General features: G+C 37.2%; 5 non-coding genes and 37 pseudogenes across 5 annotated transcripts; all 42 read right to left on the reverse strand.

Moving 5' to 3' along the window:
- Positions 1–141: 141 nt before the first annotated feature.
- On the reverse strand, positions 142–260 carry LOC124332896 (annotated as a pseudogene).
- A 412-nt stretch (positions 261–672) lies between these two features.
- LOC124332897 lies at positions 673–791 on the reverse strand (annotated as a pseudogene).
- Positions 792–1204: 413 nt separating this feature from the next.
- On the reverse strand, positions 1205–1323 carry LOC124332899 (annotated as a pseudogene).
- A 413-nt stretch (positions 1324–1736) lies between these two features.
- LOC124333583 lies at positions 1737–1855 on the reverse strand (annotated as a pseudogene).
- A 403-nt stretch (positions 1856–2258) lies between these two features.
- Positions 2259–2377, reverse strand: LOC124330131 (annotated as a pseudogene).
- Positions 2378–2790: 413 nt separating this feature from the next.
- LOC124333554 lies at positions 2791–2909 on the reverse strand (annotated as a pseudogene).
- A 413-nt stretch (positions 2910–3322) lies between these two features.
- On the reverse strand, positions 3323–3441 carry LOC124332900 (annotated as a pseudogene).
- A 413-nt stretch (positions 3442–3854) lies between these two features.
- On the reverse strand, positions 3855–3973 carry LOC124332901 (annotated as a pseudogene).
- A 412-nt stretch (positions 3974–4385) lies between these two features.
- LOC124332903 lies at positions 4386–4504 on the reverse strand (annotated as a pseudogene).
- A 413-nt stretch (positions 4505–4917) lies between these two features.
- LOC124332904 lies at positions 4918–5036 on the reverse strand (annotated as a pseudogene).
- Positions 5037–5449: 413 nt separating this feature from the next.
- On the reverse strand, positions 5450–5568 carry LOC124332905 (annotated as a pseudogene).
- Positions 5569–5971: 403 nt separating this feature from the next.
- LOC124330132 lies at positions 5972–6090 on the reverse strand (annotated as a pseudogene).
- A 412-nt stretch (positions 6091–6502) lies between these two features.
- Positions 6503–6621, reverse strand: LOC124332906 (annotated as a pseudogene).
- Positions 6622–6904: 283 nt separating this feature from the next.
- LOC124332907 lies at positions 6905–7023 on the reverse strand (annotated as a pseudogene).
- Positions 7024–7436: 413 nt separating this feature from the next.
- LOC124332908 lies at positions 7437–7555 on the reverse strand (annotated as a pseudogene).
- Positions 7556–7967: 412 nt separating this feature from the next.
- LOC124332058 lies at positions 7968–8086 on the reverse strand. Its single transcript, XR_006916853.1, has one exon. It is a non-coding gene; the product is annotated as a 5S ribosomal RNA (ribosomal RNA).
- A 412-nt stretch (positions 8087–8498) lies between these two features.
- On the reverse strand, positions 8499–8617 carry LOC124334122 (annotated as a pseudogene).
- A 413-nt stretch (positions 8618–9030) lies between these two features.
- LOC124332909 lies at positions 9031–9149 on the reverse strand (annotated as a pseudogene).
- A 412-nt stretch (positions 9150–9561) lies between these two features.
- On the reverse strand, positions 9562–9680 carry LOC124332174. The gene has a single exon (XR_006916854.1). It is a non-coding gene; the product is annotated as a 5S ribosomal RNA (ribosomal RNA).
- Positions 9681–10092: 412 nt separating this feature from the next.
- Positions 10093–10211, reverse strand: LOC124332910 (annotated as a pseudogene).
- A 413-nt stretch (positions 10212–10624) lies between these two features.
- On the reverse strand, positions 10625–10743 carry LOC124332911 (annotated as a pseudogene).
- Positions 10744–11156: 413 nt separating this feature from the next.
- On the reverse strand, positions 11157–11275 carry LOC124332912 (annotated as a pseudogene).
- A 413-nt stretch (positions 11276–11688) lies between these two features.
- LOC124332914 lies at positions 11689–11807 on the reverse strand (annotated as a pseudogene).
- A 413-nt stretch (positions 11808–12220) lies between these two features.
- Positions 12221–12336, reverse strand: LOC124330319 (annotated as a pseudogene).
- A 412-nt stretch (positions 12337–12748) lies between these two features.
- LOC124332289 lies at positions 12749–12867 on the reverse strand. Its single transcript, XR_006916856.1, has one exon. It is a non-coding gene; the product is annotated as a 5S ribosomal RNA (ribosomal RNA).
- Positions 12868–13279: 412 nt separating this feature from the next.
- On the reverse strand, positions 13280–13398 carry LOC124332407. The gene has a single exon (XR_006916857.1). It is a non-coding gene; the product is annotated as a 5S ribosomal RNA (ribosomal RNA).
- Positions 13399–13811: 413 nt separating this feature from the next.
- Positions 13812–13930, reverse strand: LOC124332915 (annotated as a pseudogene).
- A 413-nt stretch (positions 13931–14343) lies between these two features.
- LOC124332916 lies at positions 14344–14462 on the reverse strand (annotated as a pseudogene).
- Positions 14463–14874: 412 nt separating this feature from the next.
- Positions 14875–14993, reverse strand: LOC124332523. The gene has a single exon (XR_006916858.1). It is a non-coding gene; the product is annotated as a 5S ribosomal RNA (ribosomal RNA).
- Positions 14994–15406: 413 nt separating this feature from the next.
- On the reverse strand, positions 15407–15525 carry LOC124332917 (annotated as a pseudogene).
- Positions 15526–15938: 413 nt separating this feature from the next.
- Positions 15939–16057, reverse strand: LOC124332918 (annotated as a pseudogene).
- Positions 16058–16470: 413 nt separating this feature from the next.
- LOC124332919 lies at positions 16471–16589 on the reverse strand (annotated as a pseudogene).
- A 413-nt stretch (positions 16590–17002) lies between these two features.
- LOC124332920 lies at positions 17003–17121 on the reverse strand (annotated as a pseudogene).
- Positions 17122–17534: 413 nt separating this feature from the next.
- LOC124332921 lies at positions 17535–17653 on the reverse strand (annotated as a pseudogene).
- A 413-nt stretch (positions 17654–18066) lies between these two features.
- On the reverse strand, positions 18067–18185 carry LOC124332922 (annotated as a pseudogene).
- Positions 18186–18597: 412 nt separating this feature from the next.
- On the reverse strand, positions 18598–18716 carry LOC124332923 (annotated as a pseudogene).
- A 412-nt stretch (positions 18717–19128) lies between these two features.
- Positions 19129–19247, reverse strand: LOC124332926 (annotated as a pseudogene).
- A 412-nt stretch (positions 19248–19659) lies between these two features.
- On the reverse strand, positions 19660–19778 carry LOC124334983 (annotated as a pseudogene).
- Positions 19779–20190: 412 nt separating this feature from the next.
- On the reverse strand, positions 20191–20309 carry LOC124332927 (annotated as a pseudogene).
- Positions 20310–20721: 412 nt separating this feature from the next.
- On the reverse strand, positions 20722–20840 carry LOC124333940 (annotated as a pseudogene).
- Positions 20841–21253: 413 nt separating this feature from the next.
- On the reverse strand, positions 21254–21372 carry LOC124332928 (annotated as a pseudogene).
- A 413-nt stretch (positions 21373–21785) lies between these two features.
- Positions 21786–21904, reverse strand: LOC124332929 (annotated as a pseudogene).
- Positions 21905–22109: the final 205 nt, after the last annotated feature.

The raw sequence follows: 22109 nt of genomic DNA on the forward strand, positions 1-22109 counted from the left end.
GAATTGATCCAGAATCATTCTTATAGATGAATTGAACCTATCTCTAAGGCATTGAAGTGTTTCATCTACGAAATTGGACTGGTAACCATCGTTATTGAAAAAAAATTTCAAGAAATTTTTTATTGAAAACAAGCTATTCATCGCCAACGACATCCCGTATTCCCAAGCGGTCACCCTTCCAAGTACTAACGGGACTCGACGTAACTTAACTTCTGGGAGCTGACGAGACCAGGTGCGTTCTACGTGATATGGCCGTTGACATTCAAATATGAAAAATTACCCTCCCAGTCCCAATGGATGAATAGAAAATCACTTCAAAGTGACAGAAATGTTTGTTCATTGAATTTGGACTGGTAACCATCGCAAATAAAAAGCGCGATCAACTTTGAAAAACTCGCAATGAAATTCATCCAGAATCATTCCTATAGATGAATTGAACCTATCCCTATGTCATTGAAATTTTTGATCTACGAATTTGGACTGGTAACCATCACGATTAATAACGCGATAAAATTTGACAAACTCTCAATGGAATTGATCCAGAATCATTCTTATAGATGAATTGAACCTATCTCTAAGGCATTGAAATGTTTCATCTACGAAATTGGACTGGTAACCATCGTTATTGAAAAAAAATGTCAAGAAATTTTTTATTGAAAACAAACTATTCATCGCCAACGACATCCCGTATTCCCAAGCGGTCACCCTTCCAAGTACTAACGGGACTCGACGTAACTTAACTTCTGGGAGCTGACGAGACCAGGTGCGTTCTACGTGATATGGCCGTTGACATTCAAAAATGAAAATTTACCCTCCCAGTCCCAATGGATGAATAGAAAATCACTTCAAAGTGACAGAAATGTTTGTTCATTGAATTTGGACTGGTAACCATCGCAAATAAAAAGCGCGATCAACTTTGAAAAACTCGCAATGAAATTCATCCAGAATCATTCCTATAGATGAATTGAACCTATCCCTATGTCATTGAAATTTTTGATCTACGAATTTGGACTGGTAACCATTGCGATTAAAAAACGCGATAAAATTTGACAAAATCTCAATGGAATTGATCCAGAATCATTCTTATAGATGAATTGAACCTATCTCTAAGGCATTGAAATGTTTCATCTACGAAATTGGACTGGTAACCATCGTTATTGAAAAAAAATTTCAAGAAATTTTTTATTGAAAACAAGCTATTCATCGCCAACGACATCCCGTATTCCCAAGCGGTCACCCTTCCAAGTACTAACGGGACTCGACGTAACTTAACTTCTGGGAGCTGACGAGACCAGGTGCGTTCTACGTGATATGGCCGTTGACATTCAAAAATGAAAATTTACCCTCCCAGTCCCAATGGATGAATAGAAAATCACTTCAAAGTGACAGAAATGTTTGTTCATTGAATTTGGACTGGTAACCATCGCAAATAAAAAGCGCGATCAACTTTGAAAAACTCGCAATGAAATTCATCCAGAATCATTCCTATAGATGAATTGAACCTATCCCTATGTCATTGAAATTTTTGATCTACGAATTTGGACTGGTAACCATTGCGATTAAAAAACGCGATAAAATTTGACAAAATCTCAATGGAATTGATCCAGAATCATTCTTATAGATGAATTGAACCTATCTCTAAGGCATTGAAGTGTTTCATCTACGAAATTGGACTGGTAACCATCGTTATTGAAAAAAAATTTCAAGAAATTTTTTATTGAAAACAAGCTATTCATCGCCAACGACATCCCGTATTCCCAAGCGGTCACCCTTCCAAGTACTAACGGGACTCGACGTAACTTAACTTCTGGGAGCTGACGAGACCAGGTGCGTTCTACGTGATATGACCGTTGACATTCAAAAATGAAAATTTACCCTCCCATTCCCAATGGATGAATAGAAAATCACTTCAAAGTGACAGAAATGTTTGTTCATTGAATTTTGACTGGTAACCATCGCGAATAAAAAGCGCGATCAACTTTGAAAAACTCGCAATGAAATTCATCCAGAATCATTCCTATAGATGAATTGAACCTATCCCTATGTCATTGAAATTTTTGATCTACGAATTTGGACTGGTAACCATCACGATTAATAACGCGATAAAATTTGACAAACTCTCAATGGAATTGATCCAGAATCATTCTTATAGATGAATTGAACCTATCTCTAAGGCATTGAAATGTTTCATCTACGAAATTGGACTGGTAACCATCGTTATTGAAAAAAAATTTCAAGAAATTTTTTATTGAAAACAAACTATTCGACATCCCGTATTCCCAAGCGGTCACCCTTCCAAGTACTAACGGGACTCGACGTAACTTAACTTCTGGGAGCTGACGAGACCAGGTGCGTTCTACGTGATATGGCCGTTGACATTCAAATATGAAAAATTACCCTCCCAGTCCCAATGGATGAATAGAAAATCACTTCAAAGTGACAGAAATGTTTGTTCATTGAATTTGGACTGGTAACCATCGCAAATAAAAAGCGCGATCAACTTTGAAAAACTCGCAATGAAATTCATCCAGAATCATTCCTATAGATGAATTGAACCTATCCCTATGTCATTGAAATTTTTGATCTACGAATTTGGACTGGTAACCATCACGATTAAAAAACGCGATAAAATTTGACAAACTCTCAATGGAATTGATCCAGAATCATTCTTATAGATGAATTGAACCTATCTCTAAGGCATTGAAATGTTTCATCTACGAAATTGGACTGGTAACCATCGTTATTGAAAAAAAATGTCAAGAAATTTTTTATTGAAAACAAACTATTCATCGCCAACGACATCCCGGATTCCCAAGCGGTCACCCTTCCAAGTACTAACGGGACTCGACGTAACTTAACTTCTGGGAGCTGACGAGACCAGGTGCGTTCTACGTGATATGGCCGTTGACATTCAAAAATGAAAATTTACCCTCCCAGTCCCAATGGATGAATAGAAAATCACTTCAAAGTGACAGAAATGTTTGTTCATTGAATTTGGACTGGTAACCATCGCAAATAAAAAGCGCGATCAACTTTGAAAAACTCGCAATGAAATTCATCCAGAATCATTCCTATAGATGAATTGAACCTATCCCTATGTCATTGAAATTTTTGATCTACGAATTTGGACTGGTAACCATTGCGATTAAAAAACGCGATAAAATTTGACAAAATCTCAATGGAATTGATCCAGAATCATTCTTATAGATGAATTGAACCTATCTCTAAGGCATTGAAATGTTTCATCTACGAAATTGGACTGGTAACCATCGTTATTGAAAAAAAATTTCAAGAAATTTTTTATTGAAAACAAGCTATTCATCGCCAACGACATCCCGTATTCCCAAGCGGTCACCCTTCCAAGTACTAACGGGACTCGACGTAACTTAACTTCTGGGAGCTGACGAGACCAGGTGCGTTCTACGTGATATGGCCGTTGACATTCAAAAATGAAAATTTACCCTCCCAGTCCCAATGGATGAATAGAAAATCACTTCAAAGTGACAGAAATGTTTGTTCATTGAATTTGGACTGGTAACCATCGCAAATAAAAAGCGCGATCAACTTTGAAAAACTCGCAATGAAATTCATCCAGAATCATTCCTATAGATGAATTGAACCTATCCCTATGTCATTGAAATTTTTGATCTACGAATTTGGACTGGTAACCATTGCGATTAAAAAACGCGATAAAATTTGACAAAATCTCAATGGAATTGATCCAGAATCATTCTTATAGATGAATTGAACCTATCTCTAAGGCATTGAAGTGTTTCATCTACGAAATTGGACTGGTAACCATCGTTATTGAAAAAAAATTTCAAGAAATTTTTTATTGAAAACAAGCTATTCATCGCCAACGACATCCCGTATTCCCAAGCGGTCACCCTTCCAAGTACTAACGGGACTCGACGTAACTTAACTTCTGGGAGCTGACGAGACCAGGTGCGTTCTACGTGATATGGCCGTTGACATTCAAATATGAAAAATTACCCTCCCAGTCCCAATGGATGAATAGAAAATCACTTCAAAGTGACAGAAATGTTTGTTCATTGAATTTGGACTGGTAACCATCGCAAATAAAAAGCGCGATCAACTTTGAAAAACTCGCAATGAAATTCATCCAGAATCATTCCTATAGATGAATTGAACCTATCCCTATGTCATTGAAATTTTTGATCTACGAATTTGGACTGGTAACCATCACGATTAATAACGCGATAAAATTTGACAAACTCTCAATGGAATTGATCCAGAATCATTCTTATAGATGAATTGAACCTATCTCTAAGGCATTGAAATGTTTCATCTACGAAATTGGACTGGTAACCATCGTTATTGAAAAAAAATGTCAAGAAATTTTTTATTGAAAACAAACTATTCATCGCCAACGACATCCCGTATTCCCAAGCGGTCACCCTTCCAAGTACTAACGGGACTCGACGTAACTTAACTTCTGGGAGCTGACGAGACCAGGTGCGTTCTACGTGATATGGCCGTTGACATTCAAAAATGAAAATTTACCCTCCCAGTCCCAATGGATGAATAGAAAATCACTTCAAAGTGACAGAAATGTTTGTTCATTGAATTTGGACTGGTAACCATCGCAAATAAAAAGCGCGATCAACTTTGAAAAACTCGCAATGAAATTCATCCAGAATCATTCCTATAGATGAATTGAACCTATCCCTATGTCATTGAAATTTTTGATCTACGAATTTGGACTGGTAACCATTGCGATTAAAAAACGCGATAAAATTTGACAAAATCTCAATGGAATTGATCCAGAATCATTCTTATAGATGAATTGAACCTATCTCTAAGGCATTGAAATGTTTCATCTACGAAATTGGACTGGTAACCATCGTTATTGAAAAAAAATTTCAAGAAATTTTTTATTGAAAACAAGCTATTCATCGCCAACGACATCCCGTATTCCCAAGCGGTCACCCTTCCAAGTACTAACGGGACTCGACGTAACTTAACTTCTGGGAGCTGACGAGACCAGGTGCGTTCTACGTGATATGGCCGTTGACATTCAAAAATGAAAATTTACCCTCCCAGTCCCAATGGATGAATAGAAAATCACTTCAAAGTGACAGAAATGTTTGTTCATTGAATTTGGACTGGTAACCATCGCAAATAAAAAGCGCGATCAACTTTGAAAAACTCGCAATGAAATTCATCCAGAATCATTCCTATAGATGAATTGAACCTATCCCTATGTCATTGAAATTTTTGATCTACGAATTTGGACTGGTAACCATTGCGATTAAAAAACGCGATAAAATTTGACAAAATCTCAATGGAATTGATCCAGAATCATTCTTATAGATGAATTGAACCTATCTCTAAGGCATTGAAGTGTTTCATCTACGAAATTGGACTGGTAACCATCGTTATTGAAAAAAAATTTCAAGAAATTTTTTATTGAAAACAAGCTATTCATCGCCAACGACATCCCGTATTCCCAAGCGGTCACCCTTCCAAGTACTAACGGGACTCGACGTAACTTAACTTCTGGGAGCTGACGAGACCAGGTGCGTTCTACGTGATATGGCCGTTGACATTCAAAAATGAAAATTTACCCTCCCATTCCCAATGGATGAATAGAAAATCACTTCAAAGTGACAGAAATGTTTGTTCATTGAATTTTGACTGGTAACCATCGCGAATAAAAAGCGCGATCAACTTTGAAAAACTCGCAATGAAATTCATCCAGAATCATTCCTATAGATGAATTGAACCTATCCCTATGTCATTGAAATTTTTGATCTACGAATTTGGACTGGTAACCATCACGATTAATAACGCGATAAAATTTGACAAACTCTCAATGGAATTGATCCAGAATCATTCTTATAGATGAATTGAACCTATCTCTAAGGCATTGAAATGTTTCATCTACGAAATTGGACTGGTAACCATCGTTATTGAAAAAAAATTTCAAGAAATTTTTTATTGAAAACAAACTATTCGACATCCCGTATTCCCAAGCGGTCACCCTTCCAAGTACTAACGGGACTCGACGTAACTTAACTTCTGGGAGCTGACGAGACCAGGTGCGTTCTACGTGATATGGCCGTTGACATTCAAATATGAAAAATTACCCTCCCAGTCCCAATGGATGAATAGAAAATCACTTCAAAGTGACAGAAATGTTTGTTCATTGAATTTGGACTGGTAACCATCGCAAATAAAAAGCGCGATCAACTTTGAAAAACTCGCAATGAAATTCATCCAGAATCATTCCTATAGATGAATTGAACCTATCCCTATGTCATTGAAATTTTTGATCTACGAATTTGGACTGGTAACCATCACGATTAATAACGCGATAAAATTTGACAAACTCTCAATGGAATTGATCCAGAATCATTCTTATAGATGAATTGAACCTATCTCTAAGGCATTGAAATGTTTCATCTACGAAATTGGACTGGTAACCATCGTTATTGAAAAAAAATGTCAAGAAATTTTTTATTGAAAACAAACTATTCATCGCCAACGACATCCCGTATTCCCAAGCGGTCACCCTTCCAAGTACTAACGGGACTCGACGTAACTTAACTTCTGGGAGCTGACGAGACCAGGTGCGTTCTACGTGATATGGCCGTTGACATTCAAAAATGAAAATTTACCCTCCCAGTCCCAATGGATGAATAGAAAATCACTTCAAAGTGACAGAAATGTTTGTTCATTGAATTTGGACTGGTAACCATCGCAAATAAAAAGCGCGATCAACTTTGAAAAACTCGCAATGAAATTCATCCAGAATCATTCCTATAGATGAATTGAACCTATCCCTATGTCATTGAAATTTTTGATCTACGAATTTGGACTGGTAACCATCGTTATTGAAAAAAAATTTCAAGAAATTTTTTATTGAAAACAAGCTATTCATCGCCAACGACATCCCGTATTCCCAAGCGGTCACCCTTCCAAGTACTAACGGGACTCGACGTAACTTAACTTCTGGGAGCTGACGAGACCAGGTGCGTTCTACGTGATATGGCCGTTGACATTCAAAAATGAAAATTTACCCTCCCAGTCCCAATGGATGAATAGAAAATCACTTCAAAGTGACAGAAATGTTTGTTCATTGAATTTGGACTGGTAACCATCGCAAATAAAAAGCGCGATCAACTTTGAAAAACTCGCAATGAAATTCATCCAGAATCATTCCTATAGATGAATTGAACCTATCCCTATGTCATTGAAATTTTTGATCTACGAATTTGGACTGGTAACCATTGCGATTAAAAAACGCGATAAAATTTGACAAAATCTCAATGGAATTGATCCAGAATCATTCTTATAGATGAATTGAACCTATCTCTAAGGCATTGAAATGTTTCATCTACGAAATTGGACTGGTAACCATCGTTATTGGAAAAAAATTTCAAGAAATTTTTTATTGAAAACAAGCTATTCATCGCCAACGACATCCCGTATTCCCAAGCGGTCACCCTTCCAAGTACTAACGGGACTCGACGTAACTTAACTTCTGGGAGCTGACGAGACCAGGTGCGTTCTACGTGATATGGCCGTTGACATTCAAAAATGAAAATTTACCCTCCCATTCCCAATGGATGAATAGAAAATCACTTCAAAGTGACAGAAATGTTTGTTCATTGAATTTTGACTGGTAACCATCGCGAATAAAAAGCGCGATCAACTTTGAAAAACTCGCAATGAAATTCATCCAGAATCATTCCTATAGATGAATTGAACCTATCCCTATGTCATTGAAATTTTTGATCTACGAATTTGGACTGGTAACCATCACGATTAATAACGCGATAAAATTTGACAAACTCTCAATGGAATTGATCCAGAATCATTCTTATAGATGAATTGAACCTATCTCTAAGGCATTGAAATGTTTCATCTACGAAATTGGACTGGTATCCATCGTGATTGAAAAAAAATGTCAAGAAATTTGTTATTGAAAACAAACTATCCATCGCCAACGACATCCCGTATTCCCAAGCGGTCACCCTTCCAAGTACTAACGTGACTCGACGTAACTTAACTTCTGGGAGCTGACGAGACCAGGTGCGTTCTACGTGATATGGCCGTTGACATTCAAAAATGAAAATTTACCCTCCCAGTCCCAATGGATGAATAGAAAATCACTTCAAAGTGACAGAAATGTTTGTTCATTGAATTTTGACTGGTAACCATCGCGAATAAAAAGCGCGATCAACTTTGAAAAACTCGCAATGAAATTCATCCAGAATCATTCCTATAGATGAATTGAACCTATCCCTATGTCATTGAAATTTTTGATCTACGAATTTGGACTGGTAACCATCACGATTAATAACGCGATAAAATTTGACAAACTCTCAATGGAATTGATCCAGAATCATTCTTATAGATGAATTGAACCTATCTCTAAGGCATTGAAATGTTTCATCCACGAAATTGGACTGGTAACCATCGTTATTGAAAAAAAATTTAAAGAAATTTTTTATTGAAAACAAACTATTCATCGCCAACGATATCCCGTATTCCCAAGCGGTCACCCTTCCAAGTACTAACGGGACTCGACGTAACTTAACTTCTGGGAGCTGACGAGACCAGGTGCGTTCTACGTGATATGGCCGTTGACATTCAAAAATGAAAATTTACCCTCCCAGTCCCAATGGATGAATAGAAAATCACTTCAAAGTGACAGAAATGTTTGTTCATTGAATTTGGACTGGTAACCATCGCAAATAAAAAGCGCGATCAACTTTGAAAAACTCGCAATGAAATTCATCCAGAATCATTCCTATAGATGAATTGAACCTATCCCTATGTCATTGAAATTTTTGATCTACGAATTTGGACTGGTAACCATTGCGATTAAAAAACGCGATAAAATTTGACAAAATCTCAATGGAATTGATCCAGAATCATTCTTATAGATGAATTGAACCTATCTCTAAGGCATTGAAGTGTTTCATCTACGAAATTGGACTGGTAACCATCGTTATTGAAAAAAAATTTCAAGAAATTTTTTATTGAAAACAAGCTATTCATCGCCAACGACATCCCGTATTCCCAAGCGGTCACCCTTCCAAGTACTAACGGGACTCGACGTAACTTAACTTCTGGGAGCTGACGAGACCAGGTGCGTTCTACGTGATATGGCCGTTGACATTCAAAAATGAAAATTTACCCTCCCATTCCCAATGGATGAATAGAAAATCACTTCAAAGTGACAGAAATGTTTGTTCATTGAATTTTGACTGGTAACCATCGCGAATAAAAAGCGCGATCAACTTTGAAAAACTCGCAATGAAATTCATCCAGAATCATTCCTATAGATGAATTGAACCTATCCCTATGTCATTGAAATTTTTGATCTACGAATTTGGACTGGTAACCATCACGATTAATAACGCGATAAAATTTGACAAACTCTCAATGGAATTGATCCAGAATCATTCTTATAGATGAATTGAACCTATCTCTAAGGCATTGAAATGTTTCATCTACGAAATTGGACTGGTAACCATCGTGATTGAAAAAAAATGTCAAGAAATTTGTTATTGAAAACAAACTATCCATCGCCAACGACATCCCGTATTCCCAAGCGGTCACCCTTCCAAGTACTAACGTGACTCGACGTAACTTAACTTCTGGGAGCTGACGAGACCAGGTGCGTTCTACGTGATATGGCCGTTGACATTCAAAAATGAAAATTTACCCTCCCAGTCCCAATGGATGAATAGAAAATCACTTCAAAGTGACAGAAATGTTTGTTCATTGAATTTTGACTGGTAACCATCGCGAATAAAAAGCGCGATCAACTTTGAAAAACTCGCAATGAAATTCATCCAGAATCATTCCTATAGATGAATTGAACCTATCCCTATGTCATTGAAATTTTTGATCTACGAATTTGGACTGGTAACCATCACGATTAATAACGCGATAAAATTTGACAAACTCTCAATGGAATTGATCCAGAATCATTCTTATAGATGAATTGAACCTATCTCTAAGGCATTGAAATGTTTCATCTACGAAATTGGACTGGTAACCATCGTTATTGAAAAAAAATGTCAAGAAATTTTTTATTGAAAACAAACTATTCATCGCCAACGACATCCCGTATTCCCAAGCGGTCACCCTTCCAAGTACTAACGGGACTCGACGTAACTTAACTTCTGGGAGCTGACGAGACCAGGTGCGTTCTACGTGATATGGCCGTTGACATTCAAAAATGAAAATTTACCCTCCCAGTCCCAATGGATGAATAGAAAATCACTTCAAAGTGACAGAAATGTTTGTTCATTGAATTTGGACTGGTAACCATCGCAAATAAAAAGCGCGATCAACTTTGAAAAACTCGCAATGAAATTCATCCATAATCATTCCTATAGATGAATTGAACCTATCCCTATGTCATTGAAATTTTTGATCTACGAATTTGGACTGGTAACCATTGCGATTAAAAAACGCGATAAAATTTGACAAAATCTCAATGGAATTGATCCAGAATCATTCTTATAGATGAATTGAACCTATCTCTAAGGCATTGAAATGTTTCATCTACGAAATTGGACTGGTAACCATCGTTATTGAAAAAAAATTTCAAGAAATTTTTTATTGAAAACAAGCTATTCATCGCCAACGACATCCCGTATTCCCAAGCGGTCACCCTTCCAAGTACTAACGGGACTCGACGTAACTTAACTTCTGGGAGCTGACGAGACCAGGTGCGTTCTACGTGATATGGCCGTTGACATTCAAAAATGAAAATTTACCCTCCCAGTCCCAATGGATGAATAGAAAATCACTTCAAAGTGACAGAAATGTTTGTTCATTGAATTTGGACTGGTAACCATCGCAAATAAAAAGCGCGATCAACTTTGAAAAACTCGCAATGAAATTCATCCAGAATCATTCCTATAGATGAATTGAACCTATCCCTATGTCATTGAAATTTTTGATCTACGAATTTGGACTGGTAACCATTGCGATTAAAAAACGCGATAAAATTTGACAAAATCTCAATGGAATTGATCCAGAATCATTCTTATAGATGAATTGAACCTATCTCTAAGGCATTGAAATGTTTCATCTACGAAATTGGACTGGTAACCATCGTTATTGAAAAAAAATTTCAAGAAATTTTTTATTGAAAACAAGCTATTCATCGCCAACGACATCCCGTATTCCCAAGCGGTCACCCTTCCAAGTACTAACGGGACTCGACGTAACTTAACTTCTGGGAGCTGACGAGACCAGGTGCGTTCTACGTGATATGGCCGTTGACATTCAAAAATGAAAATTTACCCTCCCATTCCCAATGGATGAATAGAAAATCACTTCAAAGTGACAGAAATGTTTGTTCATTGAATTTTGACTGGTAACCATCGCGAATAAAAAGCGCGATCAACTTTGAAAAACTCGCAATGAAATTCATCCAGAATCATTCCTATAGATGAATTGAACCTATCCCTATGTCATTGAAATTTTTGATCTACGAATTTGGACTGGTAACCATTGCGATTAAAAAACGTGATAAAATTTGACAAAATCTCAATGGAATTGATCCAGAATCATTCTTATAGATGAATTGAACCTATCTCTAAGGCATTGAAATGTTTCATCTACGAAATTGGACTGGTAACCATCGTTATTGAAAAAAAATTTCAAGAAATTTTTTATTGAAAACAAGCTATTCATCGCCAACGACATCCCGTATTCCCAAGCGGTCACCCTTCCAAGTACTAACGGGACTCGACGTAACTTAACTTCTGGGAGCTGACGAGACCAGGTGCGTTCTACGTGATATGGCCGTTGACATTCAAAAATGAAAATTTACCCTCCCAGTCCCAATGGATGAATAGAAAATCACTTCAAAGTGACAGAAATGTTTGTTCATTGAATTTGGACTGGTAACCATCGCAAATAAAAAGCGCGATCAACTTTGAAAAACTCGCAATGAAATTCATCCAGAATCATTCCTATAGATGAATTGAACCTATCCCTATGTCATTGAAATTTTTGATCTACGAATTTGGACTGGTAACCATTGCGATTAAAAAACGCGATAAAATTTGACAAAATCTCAATGGAATTGATCCAGAATCATTCTTATAGATGAATTGAACCTATCTCTAAGGCATTGAAATGTTTCATCTACGAAATTGGACTGGTAACCATCGTTATTGAAAAAAAATTTCAAGAAATTTTTTATTGAAAACAAGCTATTCATCGCCAACGACATCCCGTATTCCCAAGCGGTCACCCTTCCAAGTACTAACGGGACTCGACGTAACTTAACTTCTGGGAGACGAGACCAGGTGCGTTCTACGTGATATGGCCGTTGACATTCAAAAATGAAAATTTACCCTCCCATTCCCAATGGATGAATAGAAAATCACTTCAAAGTGACAGAAATGTTTGTTCATTGAATTTTGACTGGTAACCATCGCGAATAAAAAGCGCGATCAACTTTGAAAAACTCGCAATGAAATTCATCCAGAATCATTCCTATAGATGAATTGAACCTATCCCTATGTCATTGAAATTTTTGATCTACGAATTTGGACTGGTAACCATCACGATTAATAACGCGATAAAATTTGACAAACTCTCAATGGAATTGATCCAGAATCATTCTTATAGATGAATTGAACCTATCTCTAAGGCATTGAAATGTTTCATCTACGAAATTGGACTGGTAACCATCGTGATTGAAAAAAAATGTCAAGAAATTTGTTATTGAAAACAAACTATCCATCGCCAACGACATCCCGTATTCCCAAGCGGTCACCCTTCCAAGTACTAACGTGACTCGACGTAACTTAACTTCTGGGAGCTGACGAGACCAGGTGCGTTCTACGTGATATGGCCGTTGACATTCAAAAATGAAAATTTACCCTCCCAGTCCCAATGGATGAATAGAAAATCACTTCAAAGTGACAGAAATGTTTGTTCATTGAATTTTGACTGGTAACCATCGCGAATAAAAAGCGCGATCAACTTTGAAAAACTCGCAATGAAATTCATCCAGAATCATTCCTATAGATGAATTGAACCTATCCCTATGTCATTGAAATTTTTGATCTACGAATTTGGACTGGTAACCATCACGATTAATAACGCGATAAAATTTGACAAACTCTCAATGGAATTGATCCAGAATCATTCTTATAGATGAATTGAACCTATCTCTAAGGCATTGAAATGTTTCATCTACGAAATTGGACTGGTAACCATCGTGATTGAAAAAAAATGTCAAGAAATTTGTTATTGAAAACAAACTATCCATCGCCAACGACATCCCGTATTCCCAAGCGGTCACCCTTCCAAGTACTAACGTGACTCGACGTAACTTAACTTCTGGGAGCTGACGAGACCAGGTGCGTTCTACGTGATATGGCCGTTGACATTCAAAAATGAAAATTTACCCTCCCAGTCCCAATGGATGAATAGAAAATCACTTCAAAGTGACAGAAATGTTTGTTCATTGAATTTTGACTGGTAACCATCGCGAATAAAAAGCGCGATCGACTTTGAAAAACTCGCAATGAAATTCATCCAGAATCATTCCTATAGATGAATTGAACCTATCCCTATGTCATTGAAATTTTTGATCTACGAATTTGGACTGGTAACCATCACGATTAATAACGCGATAAAATTTGACAAACTCTCAATGGAATTGATCCAGAATCATTCTTATAGATGAATTGAACCTATCTCTAAGGCATTGAAATGTTTCATCTACGAAATTGGACTGGTAACCATCGTGATTGAAAAAAAATTGTCAAGAAATTTGTTATTGAAAACAAACTATCCATCGCCAACGACATCCCGTATTCCCAAGCGGTCACCCTTCCAAGTACTAACGGGACTCGACGTAACTTAACTTCTGGGAGCTGACGAGACCAGGTGCGTTCTACGTGATATGGCCGTTGACATTCAAAAATGAAAATTTACCCTCCCAGTCCCAATGGATGAATAGAAAATCACTTCAAAGTGACAGAAATGTTTGTTCATTGAATTTTGACTGGTAACCATCGCGAATAAAAAGCGCGATCAACTTTGAAAAACTCGCAATGAAATTCATCCAGAATCATTCCTATAGATGAATTGAACCTATCCCTATGTCATTGAAATTTTTGATCTACGAATTTGGACTGGTAACCATTGCGATTAAAAAACGCGATAAAATTTGACAAACTCTCAATGGAATTGATCCAGAATCATTCTTATAGATGAATTGAACCTATCTCTAAGGCATTGAAATGTTTCATCTACGAAATTGGACTGGTAACCATCGTGATTGAAAAAAAATGTCAAGAAATTTGTTATTGAAAACAAACTATCCATCGCCAACGACATCCCGTATTCCCAAGCGGTCACCCTTCCAAGTACTAACGGGACTCGACGTAACTTAACTTCTGGGAGCTGACGAGACCAGGTGCGTTCTACGTGATATGGCCGTTGACATTCAAAAATGAAAATTTACCCTCCCATTCCCAATGGATGAATAGAAAATCACTTCAAAGTGACAGAAATGTTTGTTCATTGAATTTGGACTGGTAACCATCGCGAATAAAAAGCGCGATCAACTTTGAAAAACTCGCAATGAAATTCATCCAGAATCATTCCTATAGATGAATTGAACCTATCCCTATGTCATTGAAATTTTTGATCTACGAATTTGGACTGGTAACCATCACGATTAATAACGCGATAAAATTTGACAAACTCTCAATGGAATTGATCCAGAATCATTCTTATAGATGAATTGAACCTATCTCTAAGGCATTGAAATGTTTCATCTACGAAATTGGACTGGTAACCATCGTTATTGAAAAAAAATGTCAAGAAATTTGTTATTGAAAACAAACTATCCATCGCCAACGACATCCCGTATTCCCAAGCGGTCACCCTTCCAAGTACTAACGTGACTCGACGTAACTTAACTTCTGGGAGCTGACGAGACCAGGTGCGTTCTACGTGATATGGCCGTTGACATTCAAAAATGAAAATTTACCCTCCCAGTCCCAATGGATGAATAGAAAATCACTTCAAAGTGACAGAAATGTTTGTTCATTGAATTTTGACTGGTAACCATCGCGAATAAAAAGCGCGATCGACTTTGAAAAACTCGCAATGAAATTCATCCAGAATCATTCCTATAGATGAATTGAACCTATCCCTATGTCATTGAAATTTTTGATCTACGAATTTGGACTGGTAACCATCACGATTAATAACGCGATAAAATTTGACAAACTCTCAATGGAATTGATCCAGAATCATTCTTATAGATGAATTGAACCTATCTCTAAGGCATTGAAATGTTTCATCTACGAAATTGGACTGGTAACCATCGTGATTGAAAAAAAATTGTCAAGAAATTTGTTATTGAAAACAAACTATCCATCGCCAACGACATCCCGTATTCCCAAGCGGTCACCCTTCCAAGTACTAACGGGACTCGACGTAACTTAACTTCTGGGAGCTGACGAGACCAGGTGCGTTCTACGTGATATGGCCGTTGACATTCAAAAATGAAAATTTACCCTCCCAGTCCCAATGGATGAATAGAAAATCACTTCAAAGTGACAGAAATGTTTGTTCATTGAATTTTGACTGGTAACCATCGCGAATAAAAAGCGCGATCGACTTTGAAAAACTCGCAATGAAATTCATCCAGAATCATTCCTATAGATGAATTGAACCTATCCCTATGTCATTGAAATTTTTGATCTACGAATTTGGACTGGTAACCATCACGATTAATAACGCGATAAAATTTGACAAACTCTCAATGGAATTGATCCAGAATCATTCTTATAGATGAATTGAACCTATCTCTAAGGCATTGAAATGTTTCATCTACGAAATTGGACTGGTAACCATCGTGATTGAAAAAAAATTGTCAAGAAATTTGTTATTGAAAACAAACTATCCATCGCCAACGACATCCCGTATTCCCAAGCGGTCACCCTTCCAAGTACTAACGGGACTCGACGTAACTTAACTTCTGGGAGCTGACGAGACCAGGTGCGTTCTACGTGATATGGCCGTTGACATTCAAAAATGAAAATTTACCCTCCCAGTCCCAATGGATGAATAGAAAATCACTTCAAAGTGACAGAAATGTTTGTTCATTGAATTTTGACTGGTAACCATCGCGAATAAAAAGCGCGATCAACTTTGAAAAACTCGCAATGAAATTCATCCAGAATCATTCCTATAGATGAATTGAACCTATCCCTATGTCATTGAAATTTTTGATCTACGAATTTGGACTGGTAACCATTGCGATTAAAAAACGCGATAAAATTTGACAAACTCTCAATGGAATTGATCCAGAATCATTCTTATAGATGAATTGAACCTATCTCTAAGGCATTGAAATGTTTCATCTACGAAATTGGACTGGTAACCATCGTGATTGAAAAAAAATGTCAAGAAATTTGTTATTGAAAACAAACTATCCATCGCCAACGACATCCCGTATTCCCAAGCGGTCACCCTTCCAAGTACTAACGGGACTCGACGTAACTTAACTTCTGGGAGCTGACGAGACCAGGTGCGTTCTACGTGATATGGCCGTTGACATTCAAAAATGAAAATTTACCCTCCCATTCCCAATGGATGAATAGAAAATCACTTCAAAGTGACAGAAATGTTTGTTCATTGAATTTGGACTGGTAACCATCGCGAATAAAAAGCGCGATCAACTTTGAAAAACTCGCAATGAAATTCATCCAGAATCATTCCTATAGATGAATTGAACCTATCCCTATGTCATTGAAATTTTTGATCTACGAATTTGGACTGGTAACCATCACGATTAATAACGCGATAAAATTTGACAAACTCTCAATGGAATTGATCCAGAATCATTCTTATAGATGAATTGAACCTATCTCTAAGGCATTGAAATGTTTCATCTACGAAATTGGACTGGTAACCATCGTTATTGAAAAAAAAATGTCAAGAAATTTTTTATTGAAAACAAACTATTCATCGCCAACGACATCCCGTATTCCCAAGCGGTCACCCTTCCAAGTACTAACGGGACTCGACGTAACTTAACTTCTGGGAGCTGACGAGACCAGGTGCGTTCTACGTGATATGGCCGTTGACATTCAAAAATGAAAATTTACCCTCCCAGTCCCAATGGATGAATAGAAAATCACTTCAAAGTGACAGAAATGTTTGTTCATTGAATTTGGACTGGTAACCATCGCAAATAAAAAGCGCGATCAACTTTGAAAAACTCGCAATGAAATTCATCCAGAATCATTCCTATAGATGAATTGAACCTATCCCTATGTCATTGAAATTTTTGATCTACGAATTTGGACTGGTAACCATCACGATTAATAACGCGATAAAATTTGACAAACTCTCAATGGAATTGATCCAGAATCATTCTTATAGATGAATTGAACCTATCTCTAAGGCATTGAAATGTTTCATCTACGAAATTGGACTGGTAACCATCGTGATTGAAAAAAAAATGTCAGGAAATTTGTTATTGAAAACAAACTATCCATCGCCAACGACATCCCGTATTCCCAAGCGGTCACCCTTCCAAGTACTAACGGGACTCGACGTAACTTAACTTCTGGGAGCTGACGAGACCAGGTGCGTTCTACGTGATATGGCCGTTGACATTCAAAAATGAAAATTTACCCTCCCAGTCCCAATGGATGAATAGAAAATCACTTCAAAGTGACAGAAATGTTTGTTCATTGAATTTGGACTGGTAACCATCGCGAATAAAAAGCGCGATCAACTTTGAAAATCTCGCAATGAAATTCATCCAGAATCATTCCTATAGATGAATTGAACCTATCCCTATGTCATTGAAATTTTTGATCTACGAATTTGGACTGGTAACCATCACGATTAATAACGCGATAAAATTTGACAAACTCTCAATGGAATTGATCCAGAATCATTCTTATAGATGAATTGAACCTATCTCTAAGGCATTGAAATGTTTCATCTACGAAATTGGACTGGTAACCATCGTGATTGAAAAAAAAATGTCAGGAAATTTGTTATTGAAAACAAACTATCCATCGCCAACGACATCCCGTATTCCCAAGCGGTCACCCTTCCAAGTACTAACGGGACTCGACGTAACTTAACTTCTGGGAGCTGACGAGACCAGGTGCGTTCTACGTGATATGGCCGTTGACATTCAAAAATGAAAATTTACCCTCCCAGTCCCAATGGATGAATAGAAAATCACTTCAAAGTGACAGAAATGTTTGTTCATTGAATTTGGACTGGTAACCATCGCGAATAAAAAGCGCGATCAACTTTGAAAATCTCGCAATGAAATTCATCCAGAATCATTCCTATAGATGAATTGAACCTATCCCTATGTCATTGAAATTTTTGATCTACGAATTTGGACTGGTAACCATCACGATTAATAACGCGATAAAATTTGACAAACTCTCAATGGAATTGATCCAGAATCATTCTTATAGATGAATTGAACCTATCTCTAAGGCATTGAAATGTTTCATCTACGAAATTGGACTGGTAACCATCGTTATTGAAAAAAAATTTCAAGAAATTTTTTATTGAAAACAAGCTATTCATCGCCAACGACATCCCGTATTCCCAAGCGGTCACCCTTCCAAGTACTAACGGGACTCGACGTAACTTAACTTCTGGGAGCTGACGAGACCAGGTGCGTTCTACGTGATATGGCCGTTGACATTCAAAAATGAAAATTTACCCTCCCAGTCCCAATGGATGAATAGAAAATCACTTCAAAGTGACAGAAATGTTTGTTCATTGAATTTGGACTGGTAACCATCGCAAATAAAAAGCGCGATCAACTTTGAAAAACTCGCAATGAAATTCATCCAGAATCATTCCTATAGATGAATTGAACCTATCCCTATGTCATTGAAATTTTTGATCTACGAATTTGGACTGGTAACCATTGCGATTAAAAAACGCGATAAAATTTGACAAAATCTCAATGGAATTGATCCAGAATCATTCTTATAGATGCATTGAACCTATCTCTAAGGCATTGAAATGTTTCATCTACGAAATTGGACTGGTAACCATCGTTATTGAAAAAAATTTCAAGCAATTTTTTATTGAAAACAAACTATTCATCGCCAACGACATCCCGTATTCCCAAGCGGTCACCCTTCCAAGTACTAACGGGACTCGACGTAACTTAACTTCTGGGAGCTGACGAGACCAGGTGCGTTCTACGTGATATGGCCGTTGACATTCAAAAATGAAAATTTACCCTCCCAGTCCCAATGGATGAATAGAAAATCACTTCAAAGTGACAGAAATGTTTGTTCATTGAATTTGGACTGGTAACCATCGCGAATAAAAAGCGCGATCAACTTTGAAAAACTCGCAATGAAATTCATCCAGAATCATTCCTATAGATGAATTGAACCTATCCCTATGTCATTGAAATTTTTGATCTACGAATTTGGACTGGTAACCATTGCGATTAAAAAACGCGATAAAATTTGACAAAATCTCAATGGAATTGATCCAGAATCATTCTTATAGATGCATTGAACCTATCTCTAAGGCATTGAAATGTTTCATCTACGAAATTGGACTGGTAACCATCGTTATTGAAAAAAATTTCAAGAAATTTTTTATTGAAAACAAACTATTCATCGCCAATGACATCCCGTATTCCCAAGCGGTCACCCTTCCAAGTACTAACGGGACTCGACGTAACTTAACTTCTGGGAGCTGACGAGACCAGGTGCGTTCTACGTGATATGGCCGTTGACATTCAAAAATGAAAATTTACCCTCCCAGTCCCAATGGATGAATAGAAAATCACTTCAAAGTGACAGAAATGTTTGTTCATTGAATTTGGACTGGTAACCATCGCGAATAAAAAGCGCGATCAACTTTGAAAAACTCGCAATGAAATTCATCCAGAATCATTCCTATAGATGAATTGAACCTATCCCTATGTCATTGAAATTTTTGATCTACGAATTTGGACTGGTAACCATCACGATTAATAACGCGATAAAATTTGACAAACTCTCAATGGAATTGATCCAGAATCATTCTTATAGATGAATTGAACCTATCTCTAAGGCATTGAAATGTTTCATCTACGAAATTGGACTGGTAACCATCGTTATTGAAAAAAAATTTCAAGAAATTTTTTATTGAAAACAAGCTATTCATCGCCAACGACATCCCGTATTCCCAAGCGGTCACCCTTCCAAGTACTAACGGGACTCGACGTAACTTAACTTCTGGGAGCTGACGAGACCAGGTGCGTTCTACGTGATATGGCCGTTGACATTCAAAAATGAAAATTTACCCTCCCAGTCCCAATGGATGAATAGAAAATCACTTCAAAGTGACAGAAATGTTTGTTCATTGAATTTGGACTGGTAACCATCGCGAATAAAAAGCGCAATCAACTTTGAAAAACTCGCAATGAAATTCATCCAGAATCATTCCTATAGATGAATTGAACCTATCCCTATGTCATTGAAATTTTTGATCTACGAATTTGGACTGGTAACCATCACGATTAATAACGCGATAAAATTTGACAAACTCTCAATGGAATTGATCCAGAATCATTCTTATAGATGAATTGAACCTATCTCTAAGGCATTGAAATGTTTCATCTACGAAATTGGACTGGTAACCATCGTTATTGAAAAAAAATTTCAAGAAATTTGTTATTGAAAACAAACTATCCATCGCCAACGACATCCCGTATTCCCAAGCGGTCACCCTTCCAAGTACTAACGGAACTCGACGTAACTTAACTTCTGGGAGCTGACGAGACCAGGTGCGTTCTACGTGATATGGCCGTTGACATTCAAAAATGAAAATTTACCCTCCCAGTCCCAATGGATGAATAGAAAATCACTTCAAAGTGACAGAAATGTTTGTTCATTGAATTTGGACTGGTAACCATCGCAAATAAAAAGCGCGATCAACTTTGAAAAACTCGCAATGAAATTCATCCAGAATCATTCCTATAGATGAATTGAACCTATCCCTATGTCATTGAAATTTTTGATCTACGAATTTGGACTGGTAACCATTGCGATTAAAAAACGCGATAAAATTTGACAAAATCTCAATGGAATTGATCCAGAATCATTCTTATAGATGAATTGAACCTATCTCTAAGGCATTGAAATGTTTCATCTACGAAATTGGACTGGTAACCATCGTTATTGAAAAAAAATTTCAAGAAATTTTTTATTGAAAACAAGCTATTCATCGCCAACGACATCCCGTATTCCCAAGCGGTCACCCTTCCAAGTACTAACGGGACTCGACGTAACTTAACTTCTGGGAGCTGACGAGACCAGGTGCGTTCTACGTGATATGGCCGTTGACATTCAAAAATGAAAATTTACCCTCCCAGTCCCAATGGATGAATAGAAAATCACTTCAAAGTGACAGAAATGTTTGTTCATTGAATTTGGACTGGTAACCATCGCGAATAAAAAGCGCGATCAACTTTGAAAAACTCGCAATGAAATTCATCCAGAATCATTCCTATAGATGAATTGAACCTATCCCTATGTCATTGAAATTTTTGATCTACGAATTTGGACTGGTAACCATCACGATTAAAAAACGCGATAAAATTTGACAAAATCTCAATGGAATTGATCCAGAATCATTCTTATAGATGAATTGAACCTATCTCTAAGGCATTGAAATGTTTCATCTACGAAATTGGACTGGTAACCATCGTTATTGAAAAAAAATTTCAAGAAATTTTTTATTGAAAACAAGCTATTCATCGCCAACGACATCCCGTATTCCCAAGCGGTCACCCTTCCAAGTACTAACGGGACTCGACGTAACTTAACTTCTGGGAGCTGACGAGACCAGGTGCGTTCTACGTGATATGGCCGTTGACATTCAAAAATGAAAATTTACCCTCCCAGTCCCAATGGATGAATAGAAAATCACTTCAAAGTGACAGAAATGTTTGTTCATTGAATTTGGACTGGTAACCATCGCGAATAAAAAGCGCGATCAACTTTGAAAAACTCGCAATGAAATTCATCCAGAATCATTCCTATAGATGAATTGAACCTATCCCTATGTCATTGAAATTTTTG

This window comes from Daphnia pulicaria, chromosome 3, assembly GCF_021234035.1.
Source record: "Daphnia pulicaria isolate SC F1-1A chromosome 3, SC_F0-13Bv2, whole genome shotgun sequence".
NCBI lineage: Eukaryota > Metazoa > Arthropoda > Branchiopoda > Diplostraca > Daphniidae > Daphnia > Daphnia pulicaria.